The sequence below is a fragment of the Pelobates fuscus genome, chromosome 3 (assembly GCF_036172605.1).
Source record: "Pelobates fuscus isolate aPelFus1 chromosome 3, aPelFus1.pri, whole genome shotgun sequence".
Classification (NCBI taxonomy): domain Eukaryota; kingdom Metazoa; phylum Chordata; class Amphibia; order Anura; family Pelobatidae; genus Pelobates; species Pelobates fuscus.
The window spans coordinates 207,373,949-207,396,626 of record NC_086319.1 but is presented as its reverse complement, the minus strand read 5'-3'; positions in this window follow the sequence as shown (position 1 = coordinate 207,396,626).

Below are 22,678 nucleotides of genomic sequence, written 5' to 3'. Positions count from 1 at the left end.
CCTATAACCGAAGCAATGAAGTGCCAGATGGTCCTTTGGAAAGCCCAGCTGCTGCCCCTTAACTCTAGCTGCAGCTCTCCTCTCGGCCCAGAACACAAATGAGTGCCCGACGATCCAGGTGACATCACCACTAACTCACAGTATACCCAGGTCCGTCCACCCGTCTGAATCCAACATACCCAATCGCACGTATGACTGAAACCTGACCAATTCCCATCTCCCAATCCGTAGCCGCCCCAATTCGGAAAGAATGAGTCCCGAATCTGCCCGGTTGTAACCCCAACTTAGCCAATCCCAACCGAAAAACCTTCGCAAACTGAAAGCGAGAGAGGGAAGAGCCGTCCGCGTGTACCAATAACGAACCCACAACCGCGGGTCTCCAAGCCATGTATTTTGACACCACGGATACTGGACATAACACCGAGTCCGGCAGAGCACCTAGCGTTACATCCCTACCTCTTCCCCTGACATCAGTTTTGCACCTAGCCCGGTGAACCACGAGCCCCCCTTCCTGGATGTGCAACCCCGACACCTGAAAACCTACACCGGCTGCTTTATTATCACATACCAATTCACCAATCTGGAATGCTCCGAAGAAGGCCAGGAGAAACATTGCCCGAAACAGCAGCCCCTCAAACTTGTCCCAACATACCTCTGGCAGCATCCCCAGAAGACCCCCAGCACCTTCACAGACACCGGCCTACGAGCATCGGGCACCCGGCGACTCTCACGGTACCCCTTAAGCGCCTGGCGAATCACGAAATTCTTTGTGAGGTCGGCCCACCCGTGTAACTTAAACCAAAAGGGACTGAATGTATCAAAGTAACAGCACAAAATTGAGCAGCCCATGGGGAGACACAGGTTGACGAAATAGCCCCCATCAAAGTAACAACCCAGCAGGTGGTGACAGTCGGGGTGAATGGGGAGCAAGTGGAAGGCTGCCTCCATGTCCACCTTGGCCATCAAAGCCCCCCGCCTGGCCTTCTTAACCAGCTCGACCGCCTGGTCGAATGATGCATAGGAGACCGAGCAGAGTTCCTCGTCAATGTCGTCATTCACCGACTCCCCTTTTGGGTAGTAGAGGTGGTGAATGAGCCGAAATTTCCCTGGCTACTTCTTTGGAACCACCCTGAGAGGCGACACCCGTAAATTAGCCAGGGGCGGCACCCCGAAAAGGTCCTTCCATCCTGCCCAACTGCCCCAACTTCTCTAGCTTCTCCCTCACCACCTTTGGGAACTCTGCCACCGAAAGCAGATTGCGCAATCCCAGCAGCCCCACCCTGAATGAAAATGAACTGATTCAAAACCTTCCCGCAGCAATTTGGCCACCGCTCGATCACCGCAGCGGCTTAGCCACGGCACCATCGCACCTAGTTTCACTGGGGTTAGGCCCCGTGGCAGCGGGTGCACTCCCCGCCGCTGCAGATCCCCCGGCTCTATTGTGCTTGAAACACTGATTGAGCCCGTGGGTGCCTCTATCCCTCCAGCTAAAGCCCCTCCACTGCAGCTACTATACCCCCCCACTACAGCCTGCTATCTTTCCACAACAGCGCCTAACCACTCCACAGTAGTACCTATACCTCTACTGCATCCCCTATCCCCCCACTAAAGCCTTTAAACGAAAGCCCCCCCACTAAAGCATATTTATTGTAGCTCCCAACCCCCTCTGCAGTTCATATCTTCTCCACTAAAGATTTTAAACCCTCCATTGCAGCTCACAACCTTCTCTACATCCCAATCCATGCTGCTAGAGACTCTAATTCCCAACACCCCACTACAGCCCTATCCGCTCCATTGCAGACCCAAACTGTCTCTGCAGCCCCTTTTCACCCTGCTACAGCCCCTATCCGCTTGCTGCAAACCCTAACCCACTTCCACTACAACCCCTAAATCTCCCCACTGCAGCCCCTAAAACTGCTGCCCTTATCCTTCCACTGTGACTCTTACCCCCTACTAGAGTCACAGTGGGGGGATAGGACTGATGTGTGAGGGTAGGAGCAGCTCTAACTTAGCCCCCTAACCTACCCACCAGGAGAGGTTAGTGCTGAAGTGGGGCGTTAGGGGGGCTGTAGTGTGGCGGTTTGGGGCTATATGTCAGGATTACAGTATGATCCAGCACGTAGAATTGTGTAACACAGAGGACTGATAGGTAATGTATACCGGACCTTAGAATGGCTGGACTAACGGATACCAGAAAACAGGGAAGTCAAAAACAATGCCAAAGTCAAATAACCAGCATTACCAGAATAAATAATTGGTGTTATATTGGTGATGGGGGCTATTATTGAAGAAAATCCCTTTATTAATTTTCTGTAATAATTGGCAAAACCAATGAACCTTTAAATGGCTTTCAAACCAGTTGGTAAAGGCCACTGTAGAACAGACTCTTGTTGTTTAGAATCCATCTAAAACCCAGAGGCAGAAATATTATATCCTAAAAACTGTACTTCAGACTGGTCAAAGATACATTTTTCCAATTTACAATAAAGTTTTTTTTTTTAACAAGGTTTGTAGAACTTGTTTAACTTGATCGTGGTGAGACTGGAGGTCAGGAGAATAAATAAGGATATCATCCAGATAGACCAAGACAAATGAGTAAATATAATCCCTGTCGTAATGTCAGGATTACAGTAGGATCCAGCACGTAGAATTGTGTAACACAGAGGACTGATAGGTAACATATACCGGACCTTAGAATGGCCGGACTAACATACCAAAGAATAGTCAGGGATAGCCATGGTCAAGGGATACAGAAAGAGACACAACGATAAGGAAAAGCCAGGAGTCAGGGATACCAGAAAACAGGGAAGTCAAAAACAATGCCAAAGTCAAATAACCAGAATTACCAGAATAAATAACGCGCTCTCAGACAACCACAAGGGAAACCACGACAGGGCACTGAGCAGGATGAGAACTGGGTCTAAATACCCCTCCTCTAGATCTGATAGGCTGTAACCGGCATTTGACCCCAAAGTCAGTTAACAGGTTCCCATTTGCATAATTGCTGCACAGCATTAACCCTTCTGTGGATTAGGTTGCTGCTCAGCACAACTTTTCCTGTGGAGACAGTATATGTCATTAACCACATTTTTTATAAGCAGATGAATACGTGACACTATATTGGGAGTGTGCCAGGGCACTTCTAGCACACGGCACATAGCTCTACATCATTACATCTTTTATTTTCTTATGTAGAGCTCAGTGTTTTATTTTCTTCACCTACTCTCTTCTTCCCCACCTATCACACCCATCTGACCACTAATCCCTCTGCACTTCTACTTCCCCTATCACTCCCACTCTTGCTTTCCACTCTCACACATCTAACAACTCTTTTCATATCACTCTTTATATCACTGCAATCCAACCCTCCCCCACTCCCATCCGTCTTACTCCATCCTCATATCACCCCAAACCCTCCTTCTCTACCTCTATCCTCATCTTTTAATCATTCCCACCCATCCCTACTCACACACAGCAACACACTGTGATGGACCGCCATCACTGAGTACCATTCCCACTGCTTATTTGTGTGTTTTTCCCTTGTATTATGTGTTCCCACTTGTATTTCTATGTATTTCGTGTATTGTGCCTGTCTGTGCAGCTGTGGGTCAACAAAGGGGAGTGAAATGTATTGCTCTGTGCCTCTCCCCCTTCCTTTTGTGAATGTAGTGTCTGCCTGTACCTCTCCCCCTTCCTTTTCCTGTCACAGCAGGACGTTGCCACAGAGACACTTCCAGCCCAGTTTAACCTCGGTGCTTTGTCCTTCCTCCCTCCCCCTTCAGCTTCTTGGGATTTAAACCCCTGTTGTTTTGTGTTGGAGACCCCATGTAGGGGTCTCTGTCTGTAAAACCATGTGTAACAAAATAAACAGAGTCATTCCTGTTTTACCTTGTGAGCTGTGTGTTGTGTCCAGTTACTGCGGAGAAAATGGATGCCTGCTTGTTGTACGGGTTCCTGAATGGCTGAAGGAAGGGAATTAGCGGTGATAACTGGTCGGGTTACCCTGGGTCTGCTACACACACATCACACACAGAACTCCCTTCACTAACAGGTACCCACACACATCACTCACAGCTACCCACACATGATAGGGTAGGAGCAGCTCGTACTCTTAGCCTCCCTACAGCATTTTACCCCACACTAAGAGCGAGTGGGGGTTATTGCTGAAGTCTAGAGTTAGGGGGGCTATAGTGTGAGTGTTCAGGACTGTACTGGGAGTGTGCTAGAACACTTCTGACACACTGCACAGAGCTCCACATCACTAAATATTTTATTTTCTAATGTGGAGCTCAGTGTTTTACACCCAATTGGCCACTAATGCCTCTGCTATTCTCCTTCGCATATCACTCCTACTCATGCCTTCCACTCTCACCCATCTATTGACTCTCTTCTTATCACTCCTCCCCTCACTACATCCTCATATCAACCCAAACCATCGATCTCTACCTCTCTCTCCTCATCTTCTCATCATTTCCACCCGTACCTACCTATATTCATCAGTGCACATTACCCACAGTAATACTATTCATCCACGGATACCCACAACCATCACTCACAGCTACCCACACATCATGCACTGTCACACATACATCTCATATACTCACGCAGCTACTCACACATATGACATAGAGACAGATACAACACTTACAGCCACCCACACCTAAACAAAATAATGTAACTGCTTGCACACAGCCTTTTAAAAATATTACTTGGTTCACACCCTAATGAAATGTGCTGCACACATCTTTGAACAAATCCTTTACTAAGGTAACAAATTAATAATTAAATAAACATTTTTTTTTTTAACCTTACACTTTTTCTTACCTGGTGTCCCCAGATTTGGGACACTAGGGAACAAAATCAGGGCAGTGAGACAGGAATACTAAATAGGACTTGCTCTGATGAAAGTGGGACATTTGGGATTGCTGTAACATGTATGCATTTGAGCATGTAATTACATCAGTAACACCACAGAGAGGACTAATTCATCAAACCTGATTTGGTGCCTAATTAGATTATTGTTTTAAACTCATTGTTAGAATTCCAGAATGATGTGTGTTTAACATTGTTTAGTTTCAATGTATCTACATTTCTTCTTGTAAGGTGTATATGTCAGACAAATATATGAGTAAGAGATGATCTGAAGAAAATTCCGCTTGCTAGAGGATCAATATCATCTTGATCTGGCTGTGTATGTTTGATCAGAATATTGTCTATTTGAGGGTGAAGGAAGGATTCTCAAGAAGGCATTACTATTTTTTCTATAATATACTAAAACAATAATTTAAATTATACCAGGCAGTCGGTGGATATACAGTGAGGGAAAAAAGTATTTGATCCCCTGCTGATTTTAAACATTTTCCCACTGACAAATAAATGATCAGTCTAAAATGTTAATGGTAGTTGTATTTTAACAGTGAGAGACAGAATAACAAAAAAAAAAAAAATCTGCACACAACTCAGAAGGGATTTTGTCCCACTCCTCTTTGCAGATCCTCTCCAAGTCATTAAGATTTCAAGGCTAACGTTTAGCAACTTGAACCTTCAGCTCCCTCCACAGATTTTCTATGGAATTAAGGTATGTAGACTGACTAGGCTACTCCAGGATCTTAATGTGCTTCTTCTTGAGTCACTACGATGTTGCCTTGGCTGTGTGTCTTAGGTCATTGTCATGCTGGAATACCCATCCACAAGCCATTTTCAATGCCCTGGCTGAGGGAAAGAGGTTCTCATCCAAGATTTGATGGTACATGGCCCAGTCCATTGTCCCTTTGATGCGGTGCAGTTGTCCTGTCCTCTTTGCAGAAAAAAACCCACAAAGCATAATACTTCCACCTCAATGTTTGATGGTGGGGATGGTGTTCTTGGGGTCATAGGCAGCATTACTCCAACTCCACAGCGAGTTTAGTTGATGCCAAAGAGCTCAATTGTGGTCTCATCTAACCACAGAAACATTCACCCAGTTCTCCTCTGAATTATTCAGATGTTCATTGGCAAACGTCAGAGAGGCCTGTACATCTGGTTTCTTGAGTAGGGGGACCTTGCGAGTGCTGCAGGATTTCAGTCTTTCATTGCATAGTGTGTTACCAATTGTTTTATTGGTGACTATTGTCCCAGCTGCCTTGAGATCATTAACAAGAACCTCCTGTGTAGTTCTGGGTTAATTCCTCACCATTCTCATGATCATTGACACTCCACGAGGTGAGATCTTGAATAAAGCACCAGACCGAGGGAGACTGACAGTTTTTTTGTGTTTCTTCCATTTGTTAATAATCACACCAACTGTTGTCACCTTCTCTTGATGATGGTCTTGTAGCCCATTCCAGCCTTGTGTAGCTCTACAATCTTGTCCCTGACATCCATGGACAGCTCTTTGGTCTTGGCCATGGTGGAGAGTTTGGAATTTAAATGATTGATTGCTTCAATGGATAGGTGTCTTTTATACAGGTAACGAGCTGAGATTAGGAACACTCCCTTTAAGAGAGTTTAACAAAGAATCATATTTTTACCTCATTCCATTTTAAACATGGATTCCTTTAATCTGTGTTTGCTGTATACAACAGCTTGAAACACAATATAGGAAAAGATGCAAAACCAGGAATCCATGTTTAAAATGGAATGAGGCAAAAATGTGATTCTTTGTTAAACTAATTTGCATATGCCCACCCAGAATCCTTTGCGATTGTAACATCGCTGCAGTTTTGGGATTTCTGTGGGAAAAGCAAGTCTTATGGCTTGACTGGTGTGCAGATTTTTGTTTAACATTGTATTAATTATCCACAGACTTCAGGTGAAAGGGGTTTTCAATCACAAAGGGGTGAAAGGGTTTTTTCCCCACCATAACCCCCCCCCCACACACACACACACACACACTCTCTCTCTCTCTCTCTCTCTCTCACTCTCTCACACATTATAGGCAGTCCAGACAATTTAATTGGCAAGCTCTATATTCAACCCTGTTACTTTCCAAAACACCATAAAACCTTTACATGGGGGTTATTGTTATACTATAACAACGATGATATCACCAGTAAAAGTGCAGATTTTGTTTTAAAAAAAACGAAAAACAAATAACAATGCTAGCTTTTGCCAGCATTTGTGACTAAGTGGCTTCTACAAAAGACTGGAAATACCCCATTTTGAATACTCTGGGTTGTCTACACTTGAAAAGGGTATGCCATGATGGGGTTAATCCACATTCCTGGGCTTCCATATGGTCTCAAAAGGCAACATAGACCAAGCAAACCTATCTGGCAAACTTAATTAAGCAAAACACCATAAAACCTTTACATGTGGGGTATTGTTATACTATGGAGACTTTGCTAAACACATATATGAGTGTTTTAAAAAGTTAAACTCTTCACAACAATGATATCACCAGTAAAAGTGCTGTTTTTGCGTTAAAAAAATGCAAAAAACTAATAAAAAAGCTAATTTTGGCAACCGTTTTTGGCTAAGTGGCTACTACAAAAAGCTGGAAATACCCAATTTTGAACACCCTGGGTTGTCTACTTTTTCAAATGGTGTGTCATGCCAAATAAGGTATTTTAGACCCCAGAGAACCTGACACACCTAGACATGAGTGGTATCACTATACTCAGGAGATGTTGCTGAACACATATTGTGGTGTTCATTGGCAGTAACCCGTAAAGTTCTCAGTACATGTATTCTTAAATTGCTATGTGTGTCAAAAAGAAAAAAAATAACAATTTAATTTGGCATAGATTGGTTGTAAAATGGTTGCATGAAAAGAGTCAAAATACCCCAAGTTTTTTTTTTTTTTTTATTACTCTTTTTGCAAATTCTACATATGTAACATCACAGACAAGGACAGTTCAGAATTAGACATATAGACTTTGATTTACAATAGAAGGATATATTAACTGTTGAGTAAACTTCACACACAGAAACACAAATATCACAATTTAAAAGGACTGAGCGGATTAGGCGGGCCTAAACTATAATAATTAAGTTACTTCATAACTTTCCTGAATACAGTATCATAGGGAAGAACTAGAGTGATCTTTATATAAAAGGATATTCATAACAGAGAACGCCAAGGTATACAGTTATATCAGATTATCTAGCCAAGGTGACCATTTCTCATCAAATCATATTGATATTGTACATTTTTTGGTTGTTTTTTTATTTTTTTTATGTTTTTCGTGTTTGTTTCTTTTTTGTGGTGTATATATTTAGTATGAAAAGTTCCATGAAAAGGTTATTTATATTTATAAGAATATCTCTTACAATAGAGATGAGTAACTACTTATCGTGTTTATCGCTAAATGTTAATGGCCTTAATAGTCCAATAAAAAGACAATTAGTTAAACAAGAACTAATTAAATCAAAGGCATCAATAATATGCCTTCAAGAAACTCATTTACGAAGACAGAATCCGCAATATTTTGAGTTGTCTAGATATCCTCAAATGTTTCATGCATATTCACCCCATAAATCTAAAGGTGTTGCAATTTTATTCCATTCAGATTGGCTATTTCAATTAGATAAAATTTATAGGGATGATATGGGAAGATTTTTGATTGTTGTAGGATTGTTGAATGGGATACAGATTACAATAGCCTCGGTCTATGCTCCAAATAAAGATCAATATGCATTTTTGGCAAAAACTTTTGCATTAATTAATAAGTATCAGAGAGGCCACATAATGGTTTGTGGAGATTATAATTCTACATTAGATACTAAATTAGATATTAATAGGGTGCTTGGCAAAAAAACACTCTCTCAGGCTATCTCTTTAAGCAAAAAGTTTGCTTCATTATTATTTAAATACGACTTATATGATACTTGGCGGAACCTATACCCGACTGGTAAAAATTATACTTACTATTCGCATGCTCATCATACATTTTCTCGTATAGATATGTGCTTAGTTGATAAACAAACATTACAAAATATTTATGAGGTAGAGATAGGGAGTAAAATTTGTTCAGATCATGCCCCTGTAATTACTAAGTTTAGGACTTTATATCCTGTAAGAGGCAGGAGTACATGGCGCTTAAATGAAACTCTTTTGGGTGAAGAATCTTTGTTAAATTTATTTAGGATAAGGATTCAAGCATTTTATGATGAACATGTTCAGGATAAATCCCATATCACTAATAAGTGGCTGGCGTTTAAGGCAGTAATGAGGGGACTGTTTATACAGGTGGGTTCAAGAAAAAAGAAGCAAGAGTATGGAGATAAAGAACGACTTTTAGAAGAGCTTAAGGGGTTGGAGGAAGAAAATAAACAGAACCCCTCAAAAATAATATCTTCTCAACTTAGAAAGGTTGAAATAAAAATTCAAGAATTAAATTTGAAACTTTTGGAAAGCCAAATGAGAAAACTAAAATTGACTCATTATACGCAGAGTATTAAAGTTGGGAAAAAGCTAGCTAGAATACTAAAAAATGAAGTCCAACAATCAAAAATACAATTTTTGTTAGCAGCAAATGAAGCAAAACTGCTTAATCCTCAAGATATTGTGGAAGAACTCTCCGCTGATTATAAAAAGTTATATAATCTAAAAATGAGCATGATGCATATCAGCCCAAAAAAGAAGAAATTAGGTCTTTTTTAGCAGATATAGATCTGCCTACCCTATCAGAAATTCAAAGCCAGTCATTATTAAAACCTTTTGAGGAGGAGGAAGTATTGAAAGTGATTAATGATCTTCAGAAAAAAAAGGCCCCAGGCCCTGATGGGTTCTCAAATCTTTTTTATATAAGTTTTGCAAATTTATTTATTTCTCACCTTACGGACGTATTTCATTTTTAAAAAAATTCTGGGACTATGCCGGCTGAAATGCAATTGGCCCATGTAATTACTCTGCCCAAACCAGGGAAGTCACCTACTGAAAGTGTAAATTTAAGACCAATTTCCCTTTTAAATGTTGACACAAAAATGTATGCAAAATTATTAGCATTAAAGGGACACTCCAGGCACCCAGACCACTTCGGCTCATTGGAGTGGTCTGGGTGCCAACTCCCACTACCCTTAACCCTGCAAGTGTAATTATTGCAGTTTTTTTAAAACTGCAATATTTACCTTGCAGGGTTAAGTCCTCCCCTAGTGGCTGTCTATTAGACAGCCACTAGAGGACACTTCCTGCTTCATAGCACAGGTTTTCTGTGCTAGAGCGTCGCTGGACGTCCTCACGCTGTGTGAGGACCTCCAGCGTCGCTCTATTCCCCATAGGGAAGCATTGAAATTCATTTTCAATGCTTTCCTATGGGGTGCGCTAATGCGCATGCGCGGCATTGCCGCGCATGCGCATTAGGTCTCCTCGGCCGGCGGGCGAGATCAGTCTCGCCCACCGGCCGACGTAACCAGAAGGAGGAGCGGCGGGGGAGGAGGAAGCAGCGACGTGGGACCTGTCGCTGCCCCTGGTAAGTGACTGAAGGGGTTTTCACCCCTTCAGCAACTGGGGATTGGGGGGTGGGAGGGAGAGGGACCCTCCAGTGCCAGGAAAACGGATCGTTTTCCTGGCAGTGGAGTTTCCCTTTAAGAATAAAACCATTTTTGATTGAGTTGGTTTCTCATGAACAAACAGGTTTCGTTCCTTCAAGGCAATTAGGGGATAATACCCGCCATTGTTTGAATATATTGAACTGGGCCGATATTAATAAACAACAATTATTGATTTTAGCTTTAGATGCCGAGAAGGCCTTTGATCGCCTAAATTGGCAATATCTGAAAGAAGTTTTGGTAAAGATGGCCTTCCCCTCAGCTTTTTTAGAGAGCATTTTTGCCCTTTATACTTATCCATCAGCAGGAATACATAATACGGGGTTTTTATCATCGACGTTTCAGATCACAAATGGTACAAGGCAGGGGTGTCCTCTCTCCCCCTTGTTATTTATTTTAAGTTTAGAACCACTAATAAGACAAATTAAAAAACAAAACAATATTCGGGGTATTCGCACGCCTGCAGGAGAATTTAAAATAGAGCTGTTTGCGGATGATGTTTTGTTATTCTTAACAGATCCGCCAACATCACTTTCAAACTTGATGCAATTATTGAATAGTTATGGACAAGTGTCCTATTATAAGAATAATCAAAAAAAAAAAAAAAAAAGCTATGCCAATTCATCTTCCGAAACAGTTAGTAAAAGAACTGCAAGTTTTATACCCCTTTGACTGGCGCTTATCATCAATAAATTACTTAGGGGTTAAATTATCTAGCAAGCCAGCCCAGTTAATAAAAGATAATCACATCCCATTGATTCATAAAATGAATAAACAACTTAATGTATGGGAGGGGAGAGAGATATCCTGGCTTGGCCGTATTAACACGATAAAAATTATGATCCTGCCCCTTATTTTATTTTTATTTAGAACTTTACCAATTGCGTTAACAAATGCTCTTCTAAAAAAGTTTCAAACAACTATTAATGCACATATTTGGAAAAGGAAACCACCGCGGATTGCACAGAATTGCCTTTGGAAACCATATATGAAAGGTGGTCTAAACATACCAAATATTTCATTTTATTATAAAGCAGTTTTCCTTGCACAGGGTATGTCTATTCTTGAGCAGGGTTTAGCCCCAATTTGTTTGGGGTTAGAGAATGCTTGTATTAAGGAGGGCTCAGTGGAACAGTTACTCTGGCTTGGCCCAGGGAAACAATAACAATTATGCAATATGTTGCCTGCTACAAAAGCATTGATAAAAATTTGGGGACAAGCTATTTTTAGGCTAAGAATATCTAAGGCGTTGGCATTGGAAGCTCCTTTCAAAATTATGTCATTTTTGAGCCCTGATGTATTTTTAGATACATGGTTGGAGCCAGGGGTAAGACAGATAGGCGATTTATATAATGCAAGTGGAATAAAACCATTTCCGGAGCTTCAGAAGCAATTTGCTCTGCCGTCACATGAATTATTTACTTTTTTACGTATTAAACATATTTTGAATAAAATAAGTGGTACTTTAAAAGATAGGATGAATAGTTCCCCTTTTTTAGGCAAATGCGTAGGGAAAATGCCAAATAAAAAAGCTCTCTCATTTTGCTATAGCCTTTTAGTTTCTACAGATGTGGATACTATAGGTTATATGCAAAAATGGGAGAGAGATTTAGATAAGCAAATAACGCAGGAAAGTTGGTATAAGGCCTTAAAAATTACGAAACATGCTTCTAGAAGCTTATCACATTGGGAGGCATTCAGCAAATTAAATATGAGATGGTATATGGTACCCTCCAGAGTAGCTCAACTGTATCCAGGAACATCTACAGCTTGCTGGAGATGCCAAAAGAGTATAGGCAACTTGTTGCATATTTTTGGGAGTGCCCATTGATAATACCACTTTGGCAGGAAGTGGAATCCTTTTTCAAAAGGGGATTAAAGGTAGATATTAAGTGGCAACCAGAAAGCTATTTGCTTCACATGTTTCAGATAACACCTAAGGAGGAAGTATTAACAATAATGATACACTGTTTATTAGCAACTAAAATAGCTAGCGCTTATAGGTGGAAACAAATTCAGCCACCTTTGTTCAAAGAGGTTATGGTACGCTTAGACTCCTCAAGTTGCTATGAGAGAATTGCAAGTCGTTTGGCAGGAGGGGAAGGAAAATTCAATTTTTTTGGCAAAAATGGTTTAATGTTAGGAATATGTATATATAGGAGCTAGGTTATGGTTAAGAAGGTAGTAGAGAAATTAAATTAATTTAAATAAAATAAGTTATTAGTTAGTGGCGTTATAAAAAGGTCTTATGCGCACAAATAAGCTTTATATATTGGTTTATGCAATTTATAAAAGAATATACTAAAGTAGCAGTGTACTGGATAGGCTAAAAAAAAAAGAAAAATATGAAAAATTGTAAAAAATGACAGCATTTTCTCTTTTTTTTTTATATACTTATATGCAAGAATGGTTTAGGAATATAATAGAGATTGGAGTTAAACACCACTAAATAATGTTGACTAGTGATGTGATATGTTTTTATGTTGTTTTTTTTTTGTTCTGTTTTCTGTTTTCTGGTTTCTGTCTATGTAATTGTTGTAGTATGTATATATACTGAAATAAAAATAAATTACAAAAAAAAAAATCATATTGAAAAGATATTCCCCTTTCCATATCGTGTTGGTATTTAAGCTGAGTTAGCACTTGATATTTCTATTTTTATGGCCATCATAAGCTGGATTATTAGATATCTATTTTGAGTTTAGAATCTTCTTAAGTTAAAATGGAAAAGAGCAACCAATAAGTTATCGTCCAAATCTTCTCCCACTAAGTCTGATATAACTCTAAATGCTTTATTCCATATAGGTCTTAAAAGCTTACATCCCCACCAGATATGTTTAGAGCTACCTTCAGCACAAGTACATCTCCAACAAAGTTTGGAATTATCAGGGTTAATTATATTTAGAATTTTTGGTACCATATGCCATTGATGAAGAATTTTACAATGAAGCTCTATGATATTTAAACAATGCAATGATTTTTTAACTTCTTGAATTGATCTTTACCACTGCTCTAACTCGATTGAAGACCCACTTTCTTGTTCCCAATTTTTCCATGCTTTTGGTTTAGACTCTTTTTCTTCCTCTCTCAATAATTCATACCAACTAGATATCGATTTACGATTAGTATTATTTTTAAATAGATCATTTATTTTTTTATTTATCATAGTGTTGTCATAAAGCAAATGGTTGTCCAAATAATTTTTGATTCTTAGGTATGTGAATAACTCTCTTGAATTAAGGTCAAGACTTAACTGAAGATATAAAAAATACCTTATTTTATTCAATTCTAATAAATCTTTTTTGTTGAACCAAATTTGATCCAATTACCTAGATTTAGGTCATTAATATTATATTCCATTGTCTTAATTGGACTATACTTAGACATTTTATTTAAAATGTGATTTATTTTCCTGTATTTTACCCAAATTTCATAGATATCTTTTATGTATGAAGTTTCTATGTTGGAGATGAATTTTGCACTTGCCCCAACGTCAATCCATAACATATTAGAAAGATCTTTTGAATTACACAAAAAGGATTCAATTTTATACCAAGGCTCTTCTAATGAGGTTGGGCCCTGCCATCTCCACAGATGGTACAGCCTAGAGGCTTCGTAATATTTGACAATATTTGGGACAGCCAGGTCACCCTTACTGGGCTTTTTCATTACATGTAAGATCGAGATCCTTGACCTCTTATAATCCCATATGTAATTCAGAAATAATTTATGAATCTGCCTAAGTTTAGTTATTGTTATAGATAAAGGGATCATTCTGAACAGGTATGACCAATGAGGTAGAATATATGATTTGATGATATTATTCTCCCCAACCAGGAAATGCCTATGTTTCTCCACTCTTTGAGTAATTTATCACTGGTATCTTTTATAACATTATCCACGTTTTTATCAATCATTTCTTTTAAGTTATAACAGAAATGAATCCCAAGATATTTAAAACCTTGAGATGACCAAGTGAAGGGATATTTAACTGATAATCTATTAATTGTCGTAAAATCTAAATTGATGGGCATAACTTGGTATTTAATATAAAAAAATTATATACAAGCAAAAAGAAGGCGCTATATGATTATAGTGATAGTAAACGTAAAAATATTTTCCTTTAATAAGTGAAGCAGTATTTATAACTATAAAGCTGCACCTTAGAGTGAGAAATAGCTCAAAACACCACTAAATATACAATCCAAAAATAAGGTGCGCTATACCTTTAACCCCTTAAGGACACATGACATGTGTGACATGTCATGATTCCCTTTTATTCCAGAAGTTTGGTCCTTAAGGGGTTAAAACACTTAATATGTGTAAAACATAAAGTATTATTTCGTATAATATATCAATATTATAAAGTGCATGTGCAATGTGCAACACGTGAGAATATAAATCCAAAAGAGGAGATACACACTTACAGATAGTGGCTGGAACACCCAACAATGGCGCTGTTTACCCCTCGGGGTGATATACAAAGCAAACACAAGAAAAAAACATAGGGTAGTATGTTATTAAATATATAAAGTAAAATAAGGAAAAGTAACACTCACAATGGTAGAGCAGTGAAAGTCTGCTCTAACTATGTTGGCATAAGTCCTCTTTTCTCAGGACTTAGAGACCTTTTAGAATCAGGACAGCAGCTGGATCCTTCAGAAGTAATTTATTTGTAAATATACATATAAAAAGTCACTCAAAGTGATACAGCTCTTGTTGCCCGTGCAGGAGATATCCCCAAAAACAAAGCGGTCACAAAGAATACAGCTGAAACTCGCCGGTTTTCAAACTGAGCCACCGCAGGCAGACACTTCCGGGTTTCGGAGTGATCACGTGGTAACGTCGTGCGTTATGACGCGTTTTGCCCAATCGGCTTCCTCAGATCACGTACTGGATCCTGCTGCCCTATCATTTTTATGCGGCCTGTCTGGGCGTGTTACATTAAAAGTCAACGTTTATTGGACATAATTTTAAGCCTTCTAATGAATAAATTAGTTCAAAGTCCGATCATTGTATAAGGGTATATCACCTAAACATAATTATCAAATAAAAGGAAACAATATAAAATACTGGAAATAACATACTTTAAATGTAAGTACTATTCAAATTAAAAACATATCTTATATAAACCTTTATCATATACCAAAATTACTCAAAATATTGTTATAAAAATGTTCATAATTTCACATATCCTCTCAAATAAAAATGTACTAGACATCCTCTTATCAGCTGCAATGCCAGCAATATGAAAAACCCACATCCTACTTGATAAAATAAAACAGAACAGTTAGTGCATAATAATGATATATAGAAAATTCATAAAAAATCATACAGACATCTACAGAAAATTAAAAAGATCAAATTCAATGTTAAGATAACATTGGGATTTACCAATATTTACTTTATAGTTTGTAACTTTACCATAGTCTTCCAACTCCCGAAACAAGGCCCCTAGTGATATATCCGGATCAGACAGTGTTAATATTATGTCATCAGCATATAGGCTGATCTTAAATCAGAGTGGTTCAGAATAACTCCTTTAATTTGATAGTTGTTTCTTATGCTCACTGCAAGCGGTTCAAGAGTCAAAATATATAAAAGCGGGGCCAGGGGACATCCCTGCCTAGTCCCATTAGAAATTGTAAACCAATCTGCGGAGATGCCAGGGCCCATGGTTTTAGCCATTGGACTAGAATAAAGAGCCATTATTGCAGTTTTAATAGAGCCAGCAAATCCAAATTTGTCCAGAGTCTGGCTCATAAAACTCCAGCGGACCCTGTCAAACGCCTTCTCGGCATCAAGTGACAGGGCCAGCATAGGGATCTTGCTCCTTATTACATAATCTATCAGGGCAGTCAATCTTCGAGTGTTATTACTTGGGTCTCTATTCTGAACAAAACCTATTTGGTCGTGAAATCATCAAAATACCCCAAGTTTAATACCCTAGGTTGTCTTCTTTAAAAAAAAATATATACATGTGAAGAGTTATTCAGTTATTCCTGACAGATATCAGTCTTACAATGTAACTTTCGTAAATTTTGAAAATAAAATGGTTTAGAATTAGCAAAGTGCTAATTGCACTTATTGCCCTATGACATTACAAAATAAGGTAAGAAAATGTGAACATTGGGTATTTCTCAACTCAGGAAAAAAATTTGAAACAATTTAGCATGTGTGTTTTTTGGCGGTTGTAGATGCGTAACAGATTTTGGGGGTCAAGGTTCAAAAAAGAGTGTTTTTTTTTAAAAAAAAATACATCATATTTTATAATTGTTTTATAGTAAATAATATGATATATTGCAAATAATGGTATCTTCAGGAAGACCATTTTATAGAGAGAAAAACGGTATATAATATGTGTGAGTACAGTAAGAGGAAAATTACAACTAAACACAAACACAGCAGAAATGTAAAAACAGCCCTGGTCCTTAACGATAAGAAAATTTAAAAATGGTCTGTCACTAAGGGGTTAAGTATCAAAGAGAAGAGCAGGCTAACACAGCTTGGGGCAATTGAACTTGACAAAGGTCATTTGCTCCATCTGTTGCAAGGGCGTTTGTGAGTGTTGTGAATTCAGAAATCTCCCTAAACAGCAAACATAGTGACATAGTTGCTTAGCTGAAAAGAGACATGCATTCATCAAGTTCAGTCTCTCACACATTTGTTTTTGCTGTTGATCTAAATGAAAGCAAAAAAACTCTGAAGTGCTTCCAATTATGCAAAAAACTAGGAAAAAAAATCTTTCCTGACCCGAGAATGGCAGTCAGTTACCTCATTGGATCAAGAAACTACTACCCCACTAATTAAAAATGATATTCCTGTATAATATATTTTTGTAAGTATTTATCCAATTGCTGAATAAACGTTTGTGTAGACTCTGATAAAACCACCTTTTCAGGCAGAGAATTCCACATCCTTATTGTTCTTACTGTAAAAAAACCCTTTACTTTTCCTTAGAATAAATCTCCTGTATTCCAGTCTAAATGAGTGACCTTGTGTCCTATGTATAGTGCTATTTATGAATAGATTTCCAGACAATGTTTTTTATTGACCCCAAATATATTTGTATAATGCTATCATATCCCTTTTGAGGCATTGTTTTCCAAACTAAAAAGATGTGTTAGCTACTACCATGCTCCATTCCTTTTATCAATTTTGTAGTTGCCTCTGCACATTTTCTAGTGCCTGATATCCTTCCTTAGAACAGGTGCCCAAAATTGCACATATTCAAGGTGTGGCCTTACCAGTAATTTATAAAGAGGCAAAATTATATTTTATCTCGAGAATTAATACCCCTATTTTTACATGACAATACCTTACTGTCCTTAGCAACTGCCGATTGCCATTGCATATCGTTGCCTAGTTTATTGTCTATAACAATAACCAAATCATTCTCATGTGTTGTTAGCCGTAATTCACTACCTTGTAGGGTGTAAGTTGCTTGTGCATTCTTTACCCTTAAGTATATAACTTTGCATTTTTCTTCATTAAATTTAATCTGCCATTTGAGTGCCAAGTCCCCCAAATCTAGCTAAATCCCTCTTCAGTAAAGCAATATCTTGCTCACATTGTATTCTTTTACAGAGGTTTATGCCATCTGCAAACACTGAAACATGGCTTTCAATGCCTATTTCAAAATTGTTTATTTATATGTTAAATAGAAGCAGTCCCAGCACAGACCAGCTTGAAAATGCATAATTAATGATAACTCTCTGTACTCTATCTTTAAGCCAATGTTCTACCCAAGAACAAGAATTTTCATCTAGATCAATTACTTTTAGTTTGAACACTAACCTATTGTGAGGAACTGTATCAAATGCCTTGGCAGAATCCAAGTAGATCACATCACTGCAACACCCTGATCTATATTTCTTCGTATAATGCAATTAGGTTAGTTTGACATGACTTATGTTTCATAAAACCATACTGATTATTACTAATAACACTGCTCCTCCCAAGGAATTCCTGGATATTATCCCTTTATAACCCTTCAAATACTTCCCCAGCCACATGTCTATAATTTCCAAGCAAAGATGTTGAACCTTTTTTGAATATTGGAACCACATCTGCCTTCCTCCAATCCTCTAGTACAATTCCTGAAAGAATTTACTTCCATTTTTTTAGGGGTTATTTTTTTCTTTGGCTATCAAGTTCTCATTTTTTAGCTTAGTCATTCTAACTTTCCTTTGAATGCATTATTGGCTTCCTTATAAGTTATGTAGGATGCCTCTACTTTGATTTAAATGCTTTAAATTCTCTTTTCTTGTTTTTAATCTCTTGTTTACATTCCCACTAAGCCACATTGGTTTTAATTTGTTTCTTTTATATTTATTACCGAATGGTACATACTTAGAAATGTAACTTTATATTACTTGTTTGAAGATATTCATTTTTTCCTCAGTATTTTTTTCACTAAATCATTTCTGCCAGTCAATATACTGTAAAACTGCCCTTATCTAATTGAAATTGGCCTTTTTAAAATTATATGTTTTAGTATACCACATGGGATTTTGCTTTTTTGGAACAACACACTATATTGTGATCACTATTTCCCAAGAGCTCCCATTCTTGAATGTTGGTCAAAAAAAATCAACATTGTTTGTTATACCTAGATCCAGACATGCATCCCTTCTAGTTCATGCTTGTACCAATTGTGACATGAAGGTGTAATTTAACACTTTCAAAAACCTGATTCATGAGGACAGGGCCTGCAGCTCGGATACCCTTTTCAGCAGCTCTAAGTCCCTACCTGTTAAATTGGGATTTCACAATAGCAAACCCGTTCAAACCGACTTAAACTCACCGACTACTGCTGGGGAACTACAGGGAAGCTCCCTGATGCCGTTATTCTGCGGATCACAAAAAAAAGGGTTGTGCAAAGTTTTACGGAGTGTTGGGCCTAGAAGTCTGCAGGCCGTGGCAGTGCATGTGGGATACCTCATGAACTGGGGCACACTCATACCAACCTGCTGGAGAGAGCCACTATCCACAGACATGGGTAAGAAAACACTGAAATCGCAAGCAGCCCCACCACCAGAGAGAAGAGACATAGGTAAACTGATAAAATGAACACCGATGTCTCAGAAGACAGATTCAGCTGAAATGGTGGCCTCCACTGACATGTCAGACAAAGACACAAGCCCACAGGATGCAGGACCCAGTACCTGCTGCAGATACCTCCAATGGGGCTCAAAGGTCTGAACCTGCTACCAAAGAAGACATCACCACATTGTACAATAACATAAGAAAGCTATTTGATGTGGACATGGTTACAGACCTGTCCAAGACACAGACCTCAAACTTGGTCTCATAGCTTTAGGAGAAACAATGCAACAGCTACACCCCTGCCAGAATATCACCACAACGGATGCCCTATTCCAAATACACAACACGAATAATCCCAAAGGTAAAAATATCACAGCTGTTCCATAAACCCCACACATGAGCCAAGGCTTAATACTAGGAGAAGACTGCTCTATTGGGAGCCACACACTGCTTTTTATGTAAAAGCCTCCACACAGTGTTTCTCACACAGAAAAAGCAAGGAAATCCCTACCATGATCCTCTGTGCCTGAGAGATAATTTGTGGAATACACAGCGCTAATTACATTATCTCTCAGGACAGAAAAATCTAACATTTCTTAGCCACTCCAAAAGTACCCCCAAAATACATGGAAACCCCTCATAGCCTGGATCTGGGCGAACAATATATAAAAAAATCACCCAGATCCATTTGGTAGATTTGGATCGCCATCACGGGGGAAGTTCTAACTTATTTGCCACAAGGTTGAAGCCCAAAATAGTTCCAAGGAAATTGTGGCAAGAGCCGGTAATAGAAAGGCCACCCAGTGGAGCATTCTATTATTTATTTCCTTTGCAGTTTTCGTACAAGATACATAACGTTCCACGTTCCACAAAATAGACTAAATATCCTTAAGCACAAATCCAAACAAGTGAAAGGAGCCAAAAGTGATGGGGTATTCCTTCACACTGCTCCCCCCCTTGCTTACAGCTCTGGCAGACACTGTTGGACCCTTTCTAACTTGTTCAACTTGGGGCTGTCCAGACACAAAAGAAACAGGTCAAGCTACCAGCTCGGTCTGGCGGGATAGTCCAATCCACATTCCCGTTCTGTTCGCCAGGTCGATAATGTATAGTGAATTCGTAGGGCTGTAGTGCTAGACTCCACCTCAAAAGACGGGCATTATCTCCAACGACCCGATTGAGCCAGACAAGGGGATTGTGGTCAGTGACGAGGGTGAATGTGGTTCATTTCTTCAGTGCCTACACTAGGGTTAAGCACTCTTTTTCAATGGCCACGTAACTGACCTCCCAAGGTAGTAGATTCCAGCTCAAATAGGCAACTGGGTGCTCGCCTCCGTCCTCGCCGACCTGGCTCAGAACTGTCCCCAGTCAAAACATTGAGGCATCTGTCTGGATAATAAAGCATTTGTTAGGATCTGGGACAGCCAGAACAGGTGCATTCACAAGGGCTTGTTTCAGAGATTGGAAAGCCGCCTCACATTCTGGGGACCACAGGATATGTCTCTGTAAATTCTTCTTAGTCAGCTCAGTCAGGGGTTTGGCCATGGTGCAAAGCATCTATAGTAGCCGGCTGTCCCTAAGAAGGCCATGACTTGCTTCTTGGTACATGGAGTGGGCCAGTTAGCAACGGCCTCAATCATAGTGGGCTTTGGTTACCACATCCTACATGGTGGCCCAGATACTGCACCTCTGCCATGCCAATGTGACACTAGTCTGGTTTCAAAGTTAAGCTAGCTCCCCTAATCCTTTCTAATACTGTCCCTATGTGGTCTAGGTGAACCTCCCAGGTGTCATTCAGGTATGTTCAAACCACACAAAAGTCATGTCTCCGGATAGTCTGGATGTGAGAAAACAATATATCCAAAAATCACCCAGATCCGTTCAGTAGTTTTGGATCGTCATCGCTTGGAAGTTCTAACTGATTTGCCACAAGGTTGAAGCACAAAATAGTTCCAAGGAAATTGAGGCAAGAGCCGGTCTCCGTTTATGGGGTTTTGTATAAAATCCACATAAGGTAAATGAAAGCTGGTTCATGTAGAATGCTCCTCGTGTTCAGTAGTCTGTAACTCCTGAACGCCATTCATATAGGTGGACTGAAAATGGCCGTAGGTCCATGGTGACTGGTGTTAGTGGGAGTGCCTGGCCTAAATGAGTTCCAGGCACTTGACGACCAAGTCCCACTGCCAGCATTCAGGAGACAAAATGACCACCATCCATTGTTCCAACCACATGCGTTCGCATGAACGAAATGGCGGCCACCCAGTGGAGCATTGTATTAATTATTTCCTTTGTGGTTTTCATACAAAGATACATAACACTCCACGTTCTAATTGGTCTCTGGGTTGGTCTCGGTAAAAAAAATAGACAAAATAAATGTAAGCATGAATCCAAACAAACGAAATGAGCCAAAAGTTATGGTGTATTCCTTCACACTACCTTTGCCCTGAAAGTGGAATCTTTAGACAACAGGAGTCGAAGAAAGAACATAAAGATCAGAGGGGTGTCTGATGCGGTAACCCTTGAAGAACTCCCCCATTTTACTCAGCATCTGATAGCCTTTGCTCTGCCCAACAAACAAGCCAAACTGCTTACAATAGAGGGTGTCTACAGAATTGCAAGAACTCCCAGGGCTCCAGCATCCTCCCCAAGGGACATTACCCTGTGTTGCCATTCTTCGATAAACAACGGCTTGTGAAAAGCCTTCAAGACAAGGCACCCCTGGACTTTGTGTCACATCATCTCATGTTCTTACAGGATATTAACCGTGCTACGCTGATGTGGCGCAGATCAATGCAACCCATCACCACGGTTTTCAAAGGCTCTGGCGGTGCAACCCAAGTTCAACATCTGGAAATGAATTTAGCCTTGTCAACCCTTCCAGCACATTAGGCTTTCGTGTAGGCATACCTGATAGCTCCCTGAACATCTATTCCCTCTATCCCAATTTATGTCTGGGTAATTAAAATCTCTGATAATTAATGTGTTACCCAAATGGGCAGCTTCCCCAACTTGCTCTAAAACCTGTTCTTCCTCATCAATATTAAACAAACACTTGCACTCTCTAGACCAGAGATAGGCAACCTTCAGCACTCCAGAAGTTGTAGACATCATCTCCATAATTCTTTAACAGCCTTAATTCTGGCCAAGCATCAGGGAACTG